This window comes from Bombina bombina, chromosome 6, assembly GCF_027579735.1.
Source record: "Bombina bombina isolate aBomBom1 chromosome 6, aBomBom1.pri, whole genome shotgun sequence".
Taxonomy (NCBI): Eukaryota; Metazoa; Chordata; class Amphibia; order Anura; family Bombinatoridae; genus Bombina; species Bombina bombina.
In genome coordinates, this window is record NC_069504.1 from 289,165,371 (window position 1) to 289,185,622 (window position 20,252).

The window sequence follows — 20,252 nt, forward strand, 5'->3', positions numbered from 1 at the left end:
AACTAAAACAATTCAGATGACTAAAATACGACTAAAACTAAAATGGCATTTTAGTCAAAAGACTAAAACTAAGACTAAATTGAAATTTGCCGTCAAAATTAACACTGGTGGCCATTACGTGAAAAAGATTGGACACCAATGATCTCTAAACAATACCCAGCACTAATCCCAGAGGGGTTCTGCTGGTAACATTCTCCACATTTGAATGTACATAATCTTCATTGTTGTCTTTTCTTCAGGCAATAATATAAATGCTTAATTACCTTTTTGTCATATGAAAAAACAATGCATTTGTTTTTGTGTCAGAAAGTGTCATATGTAGACAGTCATCTAGGGAGAAAACAACATCATTCTCATACATCTTATTAAGAACAAAGCAGCTGTTCTTCAATGTTAATCTAGCACTGCACATCTGATCCATGTAATGTTTCTAAAGCTGTTATATGCACACATGGAGAGGGAAATCTGTGTACTGAATCTGAATTGCAGGTTAGGCAAGCATGTATTTAATACACCAGGTATTTTGTACTATTTGAAATGGATATGTAAGTGTACCCCTCAACAAAGGGAACAAAGGAAAGAGAGAGAGGTCAGTGTGGTGGTCATATACATTGGTGTGTATAAATATAATAGTCTTTGAACACATAGTTGTGCAAATATATGTGTATAAATGAAAACATTTCCTAGCTAGCATCTGGGAATGGGACTCTAGGGGCAGGGTTAGATCATCCAATGGGTGGAGTCATAAAACAGGGTTAAAGTCAATGAGGGCTGGAGGAGGGCAGGGTCAGGGTGTGTATGATGTGGAAGACTTCTGACTTGCCATGGATGGAGTTGAGGCAGGTCAGGGACATAGCTGTGTGGTCCTTTGTTTTACTTTACAAAAAATAGACATTATTAGGCTATGAAGTGCAGAAGGACAGACAGAGGTACAACATTTGGACTATCACACAAAAAGTGGAACTGTTGGGAGATCTCTGCATGTGCATTACTATGGGTGATTGTGTGCCAAAGTAAATGTAATTATATATATGCCTGTGTACATTTACATTTACTTGTGCATAGAGGATAAATATTTATATATACATAGTTATGCACTTTAACCAAATATGTATTTGGTTAGAAACATGTTATTAAATGTGTGTACTTGTAAATGTAAATGTGTACCTATGTGTTCGGTATTTATATGTCTGCAGGTCTACTTATGCAATGTTTTGCCAGCCTCTCTGTGGAGTATTCTGCATTTACATGATTTATTCTAAGTTATGATTGTCGGAGCTAACTATAATTCCATTTTAAAAATTGAATAAAGAAAAAAAATAAAACATTATATGGAACATTAAGTGTTTTTTGCCTTGTTTTCCCTGTATGAATTGGTAAAGCCACTTAAATATGTAAACAATATAACCATAACTCTGCACACTCCACAAAACAGGCATTTGCAGAGATTTTTCAGAGACCACAGAAGCAAAAGATACTCAAAACAAAGTAAAACATGCCAGCTAATTGAGGGCTAGATTACGAGTGAAGTGCTATTCATTGATCCCGCTTGCGCGTTAACTCTGCTAGAAGGTTTTTTTGCGAATAGCGCGCATATTACAAGTTGAAAGTAAAAAGTTTTGAAACAAGCACTAACCCGACGCATGCAAAAAGCCTAACTTAGAATATTGCGACCGCGTTAACGTATTGCTCATATACTTCAATGGAGCGAAAAGTGGGAAAAAAAACACTATATTCGCACACAAACACAATCGCATTTAACCAAAGTGCACTAACCCGATATAAAATATGAATATTTAACATTTCAATGTTCTTTACATACAAGAATATGTTCTATTTATTCATAAATACATATTTATATATCTATCTGATTAAATATATATCTATACCTATATATATATATATATATATATATACACACACACAGTACTGTGCAAAAGTCTTATGCCCCCATTAGATTTGTTGTTTTAGCAAAGTTTTAATTGTCATCTATATATTTTTCTTTGTGCTCTCTATTATTTAGCTACAAACAGAAAATACAGGAAATATGTACACAAAATATAAAAAAAAACACAATTTTCAGAACAAAATGGCTTCTTCAGGCAAAAGTCAGTATTTAGTGTGACCTCCCTTGGCACTAAGCACATCTTGACCTCTTTTGGGGAGACTGTCCTGAAGTTTCCTGAAGTAATCTTCTGGTATATTATACCAGGCTTCTTTCAGCACTTAGAAAAGAATGCGAGGAGCACAGGTATAAGTGTGTTGCAAGTAAAAATGTTTTATTAAACAAACATATCACGCTTAAGCGCAAATGAGTGAAATAACACACAAAGCGGTACGTTTGTAACGAACCAAAAAACAAACAGTGTGAGGGGGGGGAAAAATACAACCTCCCCGGGGTTAAGACTGAACAGAAAAAATCTACTGTTGTTTACAGACTGCAGATAGACAGGTATACGCGTTTCAGCAGATTGCCTTACTCATTACCTGATTAAAACATTTGTGCGTGCTCCTTAAAAAGCAAGCAGTCCGCAGATTTCAAAATGGTGCACAGAGATTTCTGTTAAACATACAGTATTGAATATAAACTCCTAATGCACAAATGTTACATAAACATCAACATAAAAAATTATACAGTGATGATAATAGAGATATAAAAATTCATCAACAGCCAAGGTGTATACAAATGAAATAGTATTGTTGTCACTACTACAAATTATAACAGTCTTGCTATAGCTTGAATTTCTTGAAAAGTGCTCTGATCATCGATTCCCTGCAGCTCAAAATGGGACTTCTGCATCCATATACTCTGAAACATAACATAATAAAATAAGGCATACTATAGTAATGATTATTTCAGCAGCGTAAACAAAATAAATAAATAAATGAAATACAATGTATAAACAAGATGTACACACACCATACAAATTGTGGATAAACATATACACTACTTGTGTCTTGTAATGTGTGGACTAACCTATACATTAACCCTGCGTAATTCACAGGGCTGGCAGTCCCTCACTAAGTACAAAAAGTGGTAGTATCATAATATGAAGTACACTAACCATATGCTAGGCCCCTATTGAGGCTATACTCAAGCACGCACTAGTGATTAAGAACTGCAGCTACATGTTAAAAGCTGTGGGATGGAACTGACTAATGATAACACCAATAGGTAAAGAATATATAAGTAAAATATGAAGGCTGAGTTGTATGACTGCATGAGTGTGGAGGGTCACTGGTCCAAAGCTGATGGAACTTATCACTATTTATATTATAGGAATAGTGTGACCTCAAAGACGCAGTAAATAGGAAGATATAGAGGCTAGGTTATATAACTACATGGTCACAGGTCCTTACTACTGGAAATTGATCATTATTAACCCCGTCAGTATATTGTGACCTGAGGGACCATATAGATTAGATACTCAATTCTGAGCTGTCATAATTAGGAAGGAGGAGGAGGAGAGGAACCCAGGCGAGCGGAGAGTGGTGGCTCACTACAAAGTGAGAGAACAGAGGGTCACCAAAAGTTGATCAAATCATATTCAGAGTTAAGACCCTCTGGGACCCTTGTCCTCAATTTAAAAATCCAAAAAACCTCTCTTTCCCCCAGCCTGCGGTTCCTGTCCTGTCCTCCCCTGAGTGGGGGAACTCTCTCTATGATGGTCCAAGAGAAGGATGCTGTATCCTTAGAGTGTATGCCTGAAAAATGTTGTACGAGTGGTGTGGTTAATACTCCAGCCCTAATGTCGGCAAGGTGTTCCTTGATTCGGACCCTAGCCTCTCTGGTGGTGAGACCCACATACTGAAGAAAACAAATCTTACAGCTGATGACATATACCACATAAGTGGATCTGCAGTTCAGACATGAATCTATCTCAAATACCTGACCTGTTATCAATGAGCTGAACTGACTTCCCGTTGCCACCTTTTTGCAAGCCACTTTTTCTTCAGCACTTCCCAGAGTTCTTCTTTAGATTTAGTTTGTCTTTTATTTCTTTCACTGTCCAGGTGATCCCATACTGTCTCTATAATGATAATGATATAATGTCAGTGCATTATCAGCTGTTTGTCTCTCCAAATATGATTTCACTGCATTAGCAGTGTGCTTGAGATCATTATCATGCTGAAAAATAAAACCATTCCCAATCAGGTGCTTTCCAGAAGGAATGGCATGATGAATTAAACTCTGTCTGTACTTTTCAGCATTCATGATCCCATCAATTTGGACCATATCACCAACAACACTGGCAGAAATGCAGCCCCAAACCAGGACAGACCCTACAACATGATTCACTGAAGGCCGCAAGCACTCATTCTTCCATCTCTCTCCAACTCTTCTTCTTACATATTGTCGACGATTGGACCCAAAAATGTCAGACTTGGATTCTGGATTTCTCACTCTAACATACTCTTTTCCACTGATCTTCATTCCAAGCTTTGTGAGCTTTAGCATATATTATCCTTTTTACCCTGTTCCCCTTCTAAAAAAGGTTTCTTGGCTGCTACCCTTCCACAAACACCATTCCTGATCATTCTTCATTGGACGGGTCAACGTGGGATCCTGATGAAACTGCAAGATGCTGAGCCAAGTCCTTGCTGGACTTCTTCCAGCCTCTCAAAGAAGAAACTCAGAGAAACTTCTCATCATATTTTGAATGTTTTCTTGAACTTCTAGTACTTTTTTGTCCTTGACCTCTCCTGATTCTTCAATTTTTTTTATAGCATATTGAAAACCACATATTGAGTATCCATTTTGTTTGCTGATTTCCCTTTGAGAGTTGCCTTGCTGATGCAAAAGTATGATTTTATGTCTGTCAAATTCTGTGATCTTGGCATTTTGAATAGAATGATGTGATTGAAAGTTTTATTAGCAAGCTTCCAATTAATTAAACTCATACCACGTGTGTATGTAATGCTTAAGCATGTCTTGCACACACCTTGTGTAATAATAGAACCTTTTCAGAGCAGCCATTTTTACATGAAATAGTAGGTCAAATACATGTGTTGGCAATGACATTAATTAGGGTTCTATTACATTTAGGTTTACGAGAGCCAGGTTCCTGCTATTGCTCAAGTGTAAGAAGAGGTCACACTAAATACTTGCCATTTTAGCCTATAGAAGCTATTTTTTCTGATTTAGTTGTTTTCTTTTTTTAATACTGCATACAAATATCCTGTATTTTCTGGTTGTATTCTATTAAATAGACTGAGAAATAATTATATATTGTCATTATACCATTGCTAAAACAACAAAGCTAATGGTGGCCTAAGACTTTTGCACAGTACTGTATATATATATATATATATATATATATAAAGGTATATATGTATATATATACACACACACACACATATATATATATATATATATATATATATATATATGTATATATAGAGAGAAGACTAACTATTTAAAAATACTTAGAACATATTCCCCTATGTGAAGAACATTGGAATGGGAAATATTTACAGTAAATACACAGTTAAATTCTTTATTAAATATGAATATTGCATAAATATGTTTTTACATGTTTTCAGCTACTTGACTGCAAAGGGCTCCAAAGTACATATATATGTCTATATATGAATACATATACCTAAGACCTCATATCTTTGAGACCTTATAACTTTTTTTATGCAATATTTTTTTAAATATTTTTTATTAGATAGTGTTATTATAAGTGTAACTGTACTTTTAAATGTATTTTTGATGTGTTTTGTGAAACTTTTTAGTGAATCGTAACAGTTAACCAAAGCTTTGAAGTCACGCTATCCCCTTATCGCTATAAACTCCTTATTGCTCACGCGCAACTGTTGGTGTGCCACTTGTAATCTATCTTTGTCCTTGAAACAGGTCAAATGGTGTTACAAGAGGCCAGTGCTGTAGCACTCAGTCAGTAATTCCTGCTATAACTATCAGTAATATTACTAGCTCAGATCAACTGGTTCCTGTATATGGGCGATCCACAGATGCTCGAGGATCAACCTAAACTCATATTGCATCCTTATTTTTAAAAATAATTTAATGCTTTTATCAGATTCAAACAATCATTAAAATCCTTTTGTGTGCATCTCCCATCCTTTAACTGCTGGCATACATACTAGATGATTAATTTATATTAATAGCAGCTTTAAACCTAGGAGGGGGAAGTATTGCCATGGTGGCAACAGAAATATGGAGTCTGGAAAGCAGTGGCAGTTCTAGGGATTAAAGGGAAAGCATCCCCCAGCAACCTGTCAACTGTTCAAGATGTTAACAGTCATGAATATGCACATCAGCACATTGTCAGCATATCCTTTGATGTACCAAGTAAAGTAGAGCAGTGGGGGTACTAGGCTATACTCTTGATATAACAATTTTTGTTCCTCGACAACTTGATTAAACATTGCTATAGAGTTTTAAATAATAGTTTTCCTCTTTTCAGGGCCAGATTACAAGTGTAGCACAATATTCCACTTATAAGAGCGCGATATTTGAGCTCCATTCAGTAATATTAATGCATGTAAATGTACGCTGTTACTACAGATGCGGCGCAATTTTTATTGCGGAAAACCAGCGTGCTTCCATAGGCTCCAATGGAAGCCTCATTTTCTTGCTGGCAGCCACTGCGAACCACCCAGCGCAGGGAGCAACTTGCACAGCCTTGGGCGTCAATAAGTAAATATATATGTATATGCTTATATACATATATGTTTATGTTTTTAAATGTGTATATACCCATATAAACACATAAATATATATGTAAATATATATATATATCAGTAAGAGAAGCGTACTCCAATAGGAATATTTTTTGCAAATTTGTCACTGTTTATTGTGAACGTTTTCAGGCCAAAATGGTCCGTCCTCAGACAAAAGTGAAAACAAACATACACTTACCCTTCACCATGCTTAAATGCTAAAACAGCCGGTCTTCAGGCTCTCCCGGGTAGACACACCCTCCAGTGTTACGTCATCATCCCGGGCAACGTGTGGCCGGTGAAGACTAACAAATAAAACATTTATTTAAATATCATAAATGACCGGGAAAAAAAACTGTATGTGGAACATAATCCAAAATGATATTACATTGTATTAGCCATACCTGACACGTGAAAGTATCGAAGGTTGCCATAGCAACTGAACAACACAAAATAGGAAAGTGTAATAGGCTCATTATTAACCAATCACAATCCGGATCGTCTAATACAATACACATTATCAGAACATCTAACCAGAATTTCATAACTGCTGACAATGTTGCGAATATACAATACACAAAGCACAAAGACATTGTCACAAAAAATTATCACTAAAAGAAGCCGAAAAACAGGAAATCCCCAAACATTATATACTGTATTCAGCGTGCCGGACAAGCGTCAAAGTTTGTCATAGCAACCAAATGAGGAATTCTAGAGCGTGTTAGGCTCATACAAAATCCAAATTAGTCCGGATCGTCTACTACAATATATACTACTGGAGCATATGGCACATCTACATAGATTTATATGTATATATATATATATATATATATATATATATATATATACTATGTATATACATATATATATATATATATATATATATATATATACTCAGTATATATATATATATATATATATATATATATAAAAGCATATATATTTATAGAGAAAACACAGTCCCCCATTGACCTCCATGTAAAGGCACTTTAGGTTTAAGTTTAACCCCTTATAACTGTTTTGTGCAGTTTTAAATAAAAAATAAAAATGCTCATATATTTATCTTATGACACTGTACTGTCCTCTCTATTTTGGGGACATTTGGGGCAACTTTTTATTTTTAACCAGAAGTCTGACCTGGTTAATTACGCTTAGCGCAAAGTGAAAACGCAAGCTTGTGGTCACATTAACCAAATTATTCAAAATTGTATCACCTCTCAATAATTATTTCTAAGTTGACAAGTAGAGTATTTAATCTTAAAAAAAATCAAAAACAAATACTTTCAAAGACTATATTGAAAAAATAGGCCCCAAAGTAGAAACTCAATGCAACAAAAAACACCTTTGATCACTGACACACAAGTTAGACTATTGAAACAAAATTGAGTACACCTGTGATTTCAAATTCACCTAATTGCATGAACATAGTTGTAAAATGATCTGTTAACACCAGCACTTTCTCAGTTTTGGACCTATAAACTGTGTCTATCTACATGTCTGCATCATGGCTTCATATGGAAAAGAATTGCCAGAAAAATTGAAGCTGAAGAATGGCAGAAAATATCTCCAGAAATTTGTGCAACACTGGTATTCTCCATGCTGAGGTGAATTGAGTCTGTCATCAAAATTAAAAGTGGACATACGAATTATTAAAAAGATAAAAGATTTTAATCTCAGTAATGAAAAATGTACTGACTTTTGTTGCATTGAGTTCCTACTGTGGGGCCGGTATTTGATACATAGTAAATCTAAATTGTTATGCAATTTTACATAAGAGCAAATACCCTACTGTAAAACTTAGAAGTGACGTAATTACTTAATCATTTTACATTTACGTGTCACAGGGGTGCATTCACTTCTGTTGTATATTGTAGATATTTATTTATATATATATATATATATATATATATATTCAGCACCTATTAAATACTGAATTGCATAAGATATGCTTACAATGTTTTTTTTGTTAGAATAAAGGGTAGAGTTTTGTTAATCAGGGATAAACTATTTGAAACTCTGGTGAGTATGCTTATATTATCTCCCTTGATTGTGGCCAATTAAAGGGCCATTACAGTGCAAGAAATTAGTAGTACCAACCCTGCAAGTTTGTATGTTTAACCCTAGTTAAACACATCAGCCTAGATTACAATTGGAGCTAAAAAATATTAGTGGTATTGAGCGCTAACACTGCACAAGTTAAATCAATAGTGCTTCTATTCTTGTGGTCATATTACAAGTTGGCAGTAAAAAGTTTACACGCAAGTGAAAGGCTCAGAAACGCTAACATTTGTAGGTTCGGATAGCGCGGCCACGCTTACTCCCTTCCCCATATACTTTTATGGGACACGCTAAAAAAACTTCTTCTGATGTTTGCTCACTAGCTAACCGTAAGGTGCGCTACTCTAACTGCGCTAAAGCTATCAATAGCACTCCACTTGCAATCTGGACAATGTTTTGCTGGAGCGAGAAACATTGACTTGCAAGATGAGTAGTGCTAACATAACATGCTCTAACAATTTGTTATTTTATGCACTATAATAGCCATTTAAGAGCGAACTGTAAATGATTTTTGGCACTGCTCTAACCTATCACTGTGGAGTTTGCAGCTGGGTCTGTACATTTACAGCAAAACCAAGTAAAATAACTAATGAATTTATATTGCAGCTTTTTTTTTATTTTCATTAAGTAAATTATATTTGAATTATATAAGGAATTAAACTTTGAGTTGAGAATGTCTTTTTAATTATGAAAGTATTAAAAATAGTGATAAAATGAATAATTGATCAAGTATTTTCTGATGGTTAGACATTTTGTTGTTTTGTATTATACTGGAAACGTCAATGACCTTTTAATCTGATCAGTGTGACTCAATACAGCAGAGAGATAACTAGAAATTTATTGCCTGCTGACTGCATCAGGGGCAGTAATCCTGTCAAGTGACAGAATTACAGTAGCCAGCAGTTGGTATCATCTATAAAAAGTTAATACTCAAGCACATTCAATGCTCAGTCATATAAGCAGCAACATTTCACATATGGAATGTGCTTATATAGAGCAGAACACCACTACTCTTTACCAGATAGAAAAGGAATTGAAATATAACAAAGAGTTAGTTGTGAGGAAATGAATGACTCATTTTACGATGCCCGGAGTTGTCTCCTCATAAATACTTGTAATGCGGTTTTTATTTAATTGGTACTATTTCACCTCTTACTTTCTCTGGAATTTAAATAAATTTGTGTTTTTGTCCCTAGTATACATAAAAAGATATATTTCCTTATGCTTTGTCTCTAGCTATTTTTATTGTATGCTTTGTTGAACAAATAAGCATCTTCCGAGCTTTTCAAATCAACCCTTAAAGTGAATTCTATATTTATTTCTAGGGACACGCAGACAATTTCTTGTGCTTATCCCATGCATGACGTTCTTATCCAATTTAAATACAAATGTATGGATTTTGCATTTCTGATGCTGCCAAGAAAAGATAGTAGCCTTGCAAAAGCATGATCAAAAGTTTCAAAAGCTTGCCTTAACTTCTAAAAATGTTTAGATATGGTACTAATACCTGTGTTCTCCTTGTATAAGGCTAGATCACGCGTTAACTCCAATAGACGCAGGCGTTTTGAGTGCATATCACAAGTTGACGCACGCAAAAAGCCAAACTTAGAATATCACAACTGTGTTAACATATTCCCCCATAGAATTCAATATAGTGTGAAAATTGGTAAAAAAAAAAAAACAACCTTACTTGCACGCAAACCCAATCGGATTTACTCAAGGGTGCTAACCCGAAATTAAATATGAATATTTCACATTCCAATGTTCTTTACATAGCATAATATGTTCTATTCATTCTTAAATACATTTTTCTATATATTTATCTGATTTTTTTTGGTAAAATATATATCTATACCTATATATATTTAATTGTGCTCAAGCAAACACGTTTCCTTTAATTACTTCCAACACATGCAAAGAGCCGTGATTAACCCCTTATCGCTTGTGCGCAACAGCAGGTAGCGCACCATAATGTACAAATTATCTGATTCCCTGCACAGTAATATATTAAACTCTGCTCTATAGCAATGCCTGGAGAACCTTAATTCCATTACTTCTTCTGGACTATTATAAACATTTAAAAAGCACACACATACATATAAAATGATCCCCATGTAATAATCTATGTAAAAAATCTGGAGTAGTTTTTTGATTGATTGGTCAAAATAGAACCTAATAATTGCGCTCCTATTTAATTCAATTAGTCAGCCCCTTGAACCCCCTCAGCTGTCCTGTAGCTCTGCAGGAATCTGTTGGAGGTCTACAATTAAGTAATAATAATAATAATATATTAAATACAACTCAGGTACATTTTGGCTTCTTTTTCTATGGCATTCCCATCTATCTCCTGTGAGTGCATCACTTTGTTTATGTATATATATATATATATAATATATATATAATACCTCTCGCCTCACACATTATGTAATAAAGACTTTATGCTGACATATCAATCCTCTGGATTTACGATGTCTACCATGTACAGTGTTTTTCTAAGTGTACCACTAATTGTGTTTTTATCCAATGCTGCAGCCATTAACATCAGAATGCTCTGACTTCCAGCTTGTCATGCGCAGCACTATGTATGCAAATTAGCCATGTGCTTGGCCCGATCGTCCAGGAGAGGTGTTTGGCTGATGACGGTGTGACTCACACCAATGATAGCACATGGAGCGGACCGGAATGGGCGTGTCTTCACATGCACGGATAGGAGTCTGAGAATGGCGCTTCTTCATTGAACGCTATGAGGATAAACAGGGTATTTAAGGCTGCAGCGCCTGGCTTTTAACTAGACTCCCGGATGTCAGGACATATCATCTGCCTGATCTTTGGTTGAATCCATTTGAAAAAGGTGACAGTCAGGCACCAAACGTCATGGGACTTTTTATCTGACATGCTACAATAAAAGCTGTACACCCCTCACATTTTTGTAAATATTTTATTCTATCTTTTCATGTGACAACACTGAAGAGATGACACTTTGCTACAATGTAAAGTAGTGAGTGTACAGCCTGTATAACAGTGTAAATTTGCTGTCCCATCAAAATAACTCAACACACAGCCATTAATGTCTTAACCGTTGTCAACAAAAGTGAGTACACCCCTAAGTGGAAATGTCCAATTTGGGCCCAAAGTGTCAATATTTTGTGTGGCCACCATTATTTTCCAGCTCTGCCTTAACCCTCTTGGGCATGGAGTTCACCAGAGCTTCACATGCTGCCACTGGAGTCCTCTTCCACTCCTCCATGACATCACCACGGAGCTGGTGGATGTTAGAGACCTTGCGCTGCCCCACCTTCTGTTTGAGGATGCCCCACAGATGCTCTATAGGGTTTAGGTGTGGAGACATGCTTGGCCAGTCCATCACCTTTATCCTCAGCTTCTTTAGCAATGCAGTGGTCGTCTTGGAGGTGTGTTTGGGGTCGTTTCATGTTGGAGTACTGCCCTGCAGCCCAGCCTACGAAGGGAGGGGATCATGCTCTGCTTCAGTATGTCACAGTACATGTTGGCATTCATGGTTCCCTCAAGGAACTGTAGCTCCCTAGTGCCGGCAGCACTCATGCAGACTCAGACCATGCCACTCCCACCACCATGCTTGACTGTAGGCAAGACACACTTGTCTTTGTACGGGGCCGGACTTTTAGCCGACAGACACTTGGCCGACGGACACTTGGCCGACGGACATTTGGCCGACGGACATTTGGCCGAAACACAAGTGGCTGTCACATAACAGTCCGGCCACGAGATAGATAGATTTGATAGATAGATAGATAGATAGATACATAGATTAGATAGATAGATCAATAGATGCAATAGATACATTTGATAGATACGATAGATAGATAGATTTGATAGATAAATAGATAGATTTGATAGACAGATAGTTTCCCAGGCAGAGAATTACAAAACGTGCGGCCTAGGACCCATGGTAAGGTTCCCAGAGGCAGTTGCGGCGCCCGAGGCTCTGATTAGAACAGAGCACTCTGGAACGTATTTGCCCTCGGCTGAAATCGGAACATTCTTTAGCTTTCTGTCTGTCAGCCAAATGTCCGTCGGCCAAATGTCCGTCTGCCAAATGTCCTTCTGCCAAATGTCTTTCTGCATTTTGTCAGAGCACCGTCTTTGTACTCCACACCTGGTTGCCACCACACATGCTTGACACCATCTGAACCAAATAAGTTTATCTTGGTCTCATCGGATCACAGAACATGGTTCCAGTAATCCATGTCCTTAGTCTGCTTGTCTTCAGCAATCTGTTTGCGGACTTTCTTGTGCATCATCTTTAAAACAGGCTTTCTTCTGGAACGACAGCCATGCAGACTAATTTGATGCAGTGTGCGCAGAATGGTCTGAGAACTGACAGGCTGACCCCCCACCCCTTCAACCTCTGCAGCAATGCTGGCAGCATTTATATGTCTATTTCCCAAAGCACGTGCACTCAACTTCTTTGGTCGACCATGGCGAGGCCTGTTCTGAGTGTAACCTGTCCTGTGAAACCGCTGTATGGTCTTGCCTACCGTGCTGTAGCTCAGTTTCAGGGTCTTGGCAATCTTCTTATAGCTTAGGCCATCTTTATGTAGAGCAACAATTCTTTTTTCAGATCCTCAGAGAGTTATTTGCCATGAGGTACCATGTTGAACTTCCAATGACCAGTATGAGAGAGTGTGAGAGCGATAACACCAAATTTAACGCACCTGCTCCCCATTCACACCTGAGACCTTGTAACACTAATGAGTCACATGACACCAGGAAAGGAAAATGGCTAATTGGACCCAGTTTGGACATTTCCACTTAGGGGTGTACTCACTTTTGTTGCCAATGGTTTAGACATTAATGGCTGTGTGTTGAGTTATTTTGAGGGGACGGCAAAATTACACTGTTATACAGTACACTCACTACTTTACATTGTAGCAAATTGACATTTCTTCAGTGTTGTTATATGAAAAGATATAATAAAATATTTACAAAAATGTGAGCGGTGAACTCACTTTTGTGAGATACTGTATATATATATATATTATGGTTTAAGAAAGAGAGAAATGGCTAGGAGTGTAATCCTAGTTAAATAAAGACAGGGATTGTATAGATGTAAATTTTTGTTTTCTTCTTAACTCCCTATAACGAATGTTATACAGTGTTTTGTATCTTTCTCATCTGGGGAGTGGTGTGCATACAGTTGGAGGATTTCCCTGTTCACAATTGGATTAAAAATTTCACTGTTTAAAAACGTATTTTGGTCTTATAAGCTTTATTTTCTCAAAAAGAGTGCTGAAATCCCTGTCTTTATTTAACTAGGATTACACTCCTAGCCATTTCTCTCTTTCTTAAACCATAATAAAAATTTTAAGGGTCTGCACCACCATAATTATTATACTGACAGAACTAGGAGAGTCACTGTCAGCTTGGAACTTTATAAAATAGCTCTCAAACAGCAATTGCGTTCCCTCTGATAATTTTTTGTCTTTTTATATATATATATATATATATATATATATATATATATATATATATATATTAGGGGTGCACTGAAATTTTGACCAAAAATGGTATTTTCGGTTATTTCCGTTTTCGTTTTTTTTGCCTGTTATTTTCGATAACATTATTACCACAACAGCAGTCAGGATTTGGTGAATAGTAGGTAAAGAGCCAACGATCATTTCACCTTTACCGCTTCTTCAGGGCTTATTGTGCAGCATATTTCAAATTTAATGCTAGCCTAGAGCTGCTGTTTGAGTTCATTACTTGACTTACTGTTTTGCATATAATAATAGTTTTCTAGGACTATACTTATTTGGATAATTGTTAAAAAAAATAAAACTGTTAAATCTGATTCTGTTACACAAAACTAAATAAGAAATATAAAGAATAATACAGTATATTGATATTTAATATTGTTTTATGTAGGGATGCACCAAAATTTCTGTTGCAGAAACATTTTGGCCGAAAATGCCATTATCTTTTTTTTCAGTTTCATATTTTTGCCTGTTTTTTTTTTTTTTTTTTTGGTAAAATTATTGTGTAGCTTATTATTGTTTTAAGATATTTTTGTCCAATTTTAGTGTGTTACTTTAAATAAAAGTGTGGTTATTTTATTTTATTGGCTTGCTGTTTTTAAATTCTGATTCATTCATTAAATAGTCAAATTATGCAAAAAAAAAAAATATTTTTAAATAATTTTGAGAAAAAAAAGAAATTTTCGGTTTTCAGTCCAGTGCATCCTGGATTTTCGGGTTTGGTTTCAGTTCAGAATTTCCATTTCGGTGCATCACTAATATATCTAAGAAATATCTATTTAAAAATAAAAATAACATTTTACCTCCACACTTTTTCCAGAAGGGTTAAGATCTGGAGTGTTTTTCAGATGGAGAAGAGCAGGCTTGGTTTATGCTTCACAAACAATAGAATACATAGGAGGAACTGAAACAATAAAGCTATTTGAAGAACTAAGGAAGGATTATGATCTACCTCAGAAAGATCTTTTTGCATATTTACAATTTAGACATTGGCTGACTAAAATAAGGAAGGATCATAAAGGAGAATGGAACTGGGATCAATTAGCATCATTATTATTATTATTATCAGTTATTTGTAGAGCGCCAACAGATTCCGCTGTGCTATAAACAAAGGGGGAGTACAACAAAACAAATACAGGCCCTGCCAAGAGTTGCACTGTTGTAGTCAGCTCTTAAGAAGGTGATCTACAAACAGCTGGACTCTTAGGCTTACATGCTAAGGGGGTTCAGGGGATAGCAATGGAGGAGTGGAACTGGTATAAAGTAAGTTTAGCATAGGTTGGAAGCATCCCTGAACAGTAGAGTCTTTAGGGAGCACTTGAAGCTTTCAAAACTAGGGGAGAGTCTTGTGGAGCGAGGCAGAGAGCTCCACAAGATGGGAGCCAGTCTGGAAAAGTCCTGTAAACGGGAGTGCGATGTGGTAACCAGAGAGGAGGAGAGTAGGAGGTCATGAGCAGAGTGAAGGGGACGGGAGGGAGAGTATCTGGAGACAAGGTCTGAGATTTAGGGGTGAGCAGTGCAGTTGAGGGCTTTGTATGTCAGAGTGAGAATTTTGTGTTTGATCCTAGAGGCAAGAGGAAGCCAGTGAAGGGATTGGCAGAGAGGTGCAGCAGATGAAGAGCGACGTGTATGGAAGATGAGTCTGGCAGAGGCATTTATTATGGATTGTAAAGGAGCTAGGCGGCAGGTGGAGAGACCAGAGAGGACAGAGTTGCAGTAATCAAGGCGGGAAAGAATGAGAGAGTGGATTAAAATCTTAGTTGTGTCTTGCATAAGGAAGTGTCGAATTTTCAAGATGTTTTTAAGGTGGAAGCGGCAGGCTTTAGCCAAGGACTGAATGTGAGCAGTGAAAGAAAGATCTGAGTCAAATGTGACCCTGAGACATCGGGCATGCGGGGTAGGGGTAATGATAGAGTTGTCGACAGTTATAGAGAGATTGGGAGTGGAGATTTTGGAAGAAGGGGGAAAATGAGGAGCTCAGTTTTGGAGAGATTTAGCTTGAGGTAGTGAGAGGACATCCAGGAAGAGATGTGAGAAAGACAGTTAGTGACACGGGTTAGCAAGGAAGGAGATAGGTCTGGTGCAGAGAAGTAGATTTGGGTGTCATCGGCATACAAATGATATTGGAAACCGTGGGACTTTATTAGGGAACCTAGTGATGACGTGTAGATTGAGAAGAGAAGGGGACCGAGGACAGAGCCTTGCAGTACTCCGACAGAAAGTGGTGACAGGGCAGAGGAGGCCCCAGAGAAGGCTACACTAAAGGTACAGTTTGACAGGTAGGAAGAGAGCCACAAAAGGGCTGTGTCACAGATGCCAAAGGATTGGAGGGTTTGGAGCAACAGAGGGTGGTCAACAGTGTCAAAGGCTGCGGACAGATCAAGGAGGATAAGGAGAGAGAAGTGGCCTTTTGATTTTGCTGTAAGTAGGTCGTTGGTAACCTTAACAATAGCTGTCTCTGTGGAGTGATGGGGACGAAATCCAGATTGCAATGGGTCAAGAAGGGAGTTTAATGTAAGGAAATGGAATAGGCATGCATATACTAGTTTTTCGAGAAGCTTTGAGGCAAGAGGGAGGAGAAATAGGGCAGTAGTTGGATGGGGAGGTAGGATCAAGGGAAGGTTTTTTGAGGATAGGTGTGACCAGTGCATGTTTCAGCGATGAGGGAAATATACCAGTGCTGAGGGAGAGGTTGAAAATGTGTGTAAGTATTGGGGTAAGGGTAGCAGAGAGGGAGGGGAGTAGCTGTTAGGGGATAGGGTCAAGGGGACAGGTAGTGAGGTGAGAGTGCAGTATAAGTGCCGAAACTTCTTCCTCAGTAACAGGGGAGAATGAGCTAAGTTTGAGGTTATGTGGGTTGTGGTTGAGTGAGAGCATTTGAGGGGGTGAGAGAATGGAATTATGTTGAGAGCTGATTTCATTTCTGATGGAGTCAATTTTGTTATTGAAGTGGTTGGCAAAGTCCTGAGCTGACAGAGAAGTTGTATTAGGAGGTGGGGGAGGGCGGAGGAGAGTATTGAAAGTGGAGAACAGATGTTTTGGGTTTGAAGAAAGATTAGAGATAAGAGTAGAGAAGTAGTGTTGCTTATGGAGATTAAGGGCAGAATAGTAGGAGTTCAAGATGAATTTGTAATGAAGAAAATCAGCTGAACTCCAAGATTTTCTCCAGTGCTGCTCAGCAGTACGGGAACATCTGCGTAGGTACCGTGTCAGAGGAGTATGCCAGGACTGAGGATGTGATTTCCGAGCTATGGTAAGAGGGGCGAGATTGTCAAGGACGGATATAAGGTTGGAATTATAGTGGAAGATAGATTGTTCAGGGCAGGAAAAGGAGAAGGATGAGAGGAGAGGTTTGAGGGAATTAGCAAGCTGTTGCTGATCTAATGACATAATACTTCTGTGAAGTTTGGTGTGAGGAGAAGAAGGAGGGAGAGTTGTAGGGAGGGATGATATGTTGCAAGTAAGGAGATGGTGGTCAGAAAGAGGAAAGGGGGAGTTTGTGAAGTTTGAGAGAGTGCATTGATAGCTAAAGATCAGGTCAAGAGAGTGACCGTCTTTGTGAGTGGGAGAATCAGTCCATTGTGACAGACCGAAAGAGGAAGTGAGTTGCAGAAGTTGTTTTGCAGATGAGGCAGTGGGGTTGTCAAGACTGATGTTGAAGTCGCCAAGAATGAGGGCAGGGGTGTCTGAGGAAAGGTAATAAGGTAGCCAGGCAGCCAAGTGATCTAGAAATTGAGATGAGGAGCCAGGGGGTCAGTATATGACTGCAACACCTACAGAGAGAGTGGAGAATACACAAATCATGTGGGTTTCGAATGAGGGAAATGTGAGTGAAGAGATGGGATGTATTTGTTGAAAGGTGCAACGAGAGGAAAGTAAAATACCTACACCACCATGCCTGAGAGTATGTAGCTCAGGGAATTATTCCATAAATAAATGGTATAATTGTCTTTTAGAGGTAGAAGGCAAGCTGAGCATTAAAAACCTGGTTCTTAAATGGCACCTGAAGGGTTTGCGAACAGTGGAGGAAGAGATGATTAAGAGCAGTATAACAAGTGCCGGGAGGGCATCACGAGCAAATAATTTTAGGGAAGCTCACTTAAATAAACTACATCATATTTACCTCACACCCTCCCTTCTACATAGATGGAGAGCAGATATTAGTGATAAAAGCATTAAATGTCAGAATAAATCAGCCAAACTACTTCACTATATGTGGGATTGCTTCAAAAAGGAAATTTATGCTTACCTGATAAATTGATTTCTTCTACGATACGACGAGTCCACGGATTTCATCCTTACTTGTGGGATATTAACCTCCTGCTAACAGGAAGTGGCAAAGAGCACCACAGCAGAGCTGTATATATAGCTCCTCCCTGCCCTCCACCCCCAGTCATTCGACCGAAGGTTTAGGAAGAGAAAGGAAAAGCTAAAAGGTGCAGAGGTGACTGAAGTTATAAAAAGAAATCTGTCTGAAAAATGACAGGGAGGGCCGTGGACTCGTCTTATCATAGAAGAAATCAATTTATCAGGTAAGCATAAATTTCCTTTTCTTCTACAAGATACGACGAGTCCACGGATTTCATCCTTACTTACAATACCAAAGCTACAGGACACGGATGAAACGGGAGGGACAAGACAGAGACCTAAACGGAAGGCACCACTGCTTGAAGAACCTTTCTCCCAAAAACAGCCTTGGAAGAAGCAAAAGTATCACATTTGTAAAATTTGGAAAAAGTATGAAGAGACAACCAAGTCGCAGCCTTGCAAATCTGTTCAACAGAAGCATCGTTTTTAAAGGCCCATGTGGAAGCCACAGCCCTAGTAGAATGAGCCGTAATTCTTTCAGGAGGCTGCTGTCCAGCAGTCTCATTTGCCAGGCGGATGATACTCCTCAGCCAAAAAGAAAGAGAGGTAGCCGTAGCTTTCTGACCCCTACGCTTTCCAGAATAAACAATGAATAATGAATATGATTGATGGAAATCCTTAGTCGCCTGCAAGTAAAACTTCAAGGCACGGACCACGTCCAGGTTATGTAACAGACGCTCCTTCTTAGAAGAAGGATTTAGGACACAAGGAAGGAACAACAAATTCCTGATTAATATTCTTATTTGAAACAACCTTAGGAAAAAATCCAGGTTTGGTACGCAAAACCACCTTATCAGAATGAAATTTAAGATAAGGTGAATCACAGCTCTTTACGAGCCGAGGAAATAGCAACCAAAAACAAAACTTTCCAAGATAATAATTTAATATCTATGGCATGCATGGGTTCAAACGGAACCCCTTGAAGAACTCTAAGAACTAAATTCAAACTCCAGGGAGGAGTAATTGGTCTAAATACAGGCTAAATTCTGGTTAAAGCCTGACAAAACGACTGAACATCTGGAACATCTGCCAAAAATTTGTGAAGCAAAATTGACAAAGCAGAAATCTGTCCCTTTAGGGAACTCGCTGATAACCCTTTCTCCAATCCTTCTTGGAGAAAAGACAGAATCCTGGGAGTCCTAACTTTATTCCATGAGTAACCCTTGGATTCACACCATAAAAGATATTAACACCATATCTTATGATAGATCTTTCTGGTGACAGGCTTACGTGCCTGTATCAAAGTATCAATGACTGAATCTGAGAATCCCCGCTTAGATAAAGTCAAGCGTTCCATCTCCAAGCAGTCAGCTGCAGATAAAATAGATTTGGATGTTGGAAAGGTCCTTAAATTAGAAGATCCTGTCTCAAAGGAAGTTTCCACGGTGGCAGAGAGGACATGTCCATTAGATCCGCATGCCAAGTCCTGCGTGGCCACGCAGGCGCGATCAGGATTACTGAAGCTCTCTCCTGTTTGATCCGAGCAATCACACGTGGAAGGAGAGGAAACGGTGGAAAAACATAAGCTAGGCTGAACGACCAAGGCACTGACAAGGCATCTATCAGTTCTGCCTGGGGATCCCTTGACCTGGATCCGTATCTTAGAAGCTTGGCATTCTGACGAGA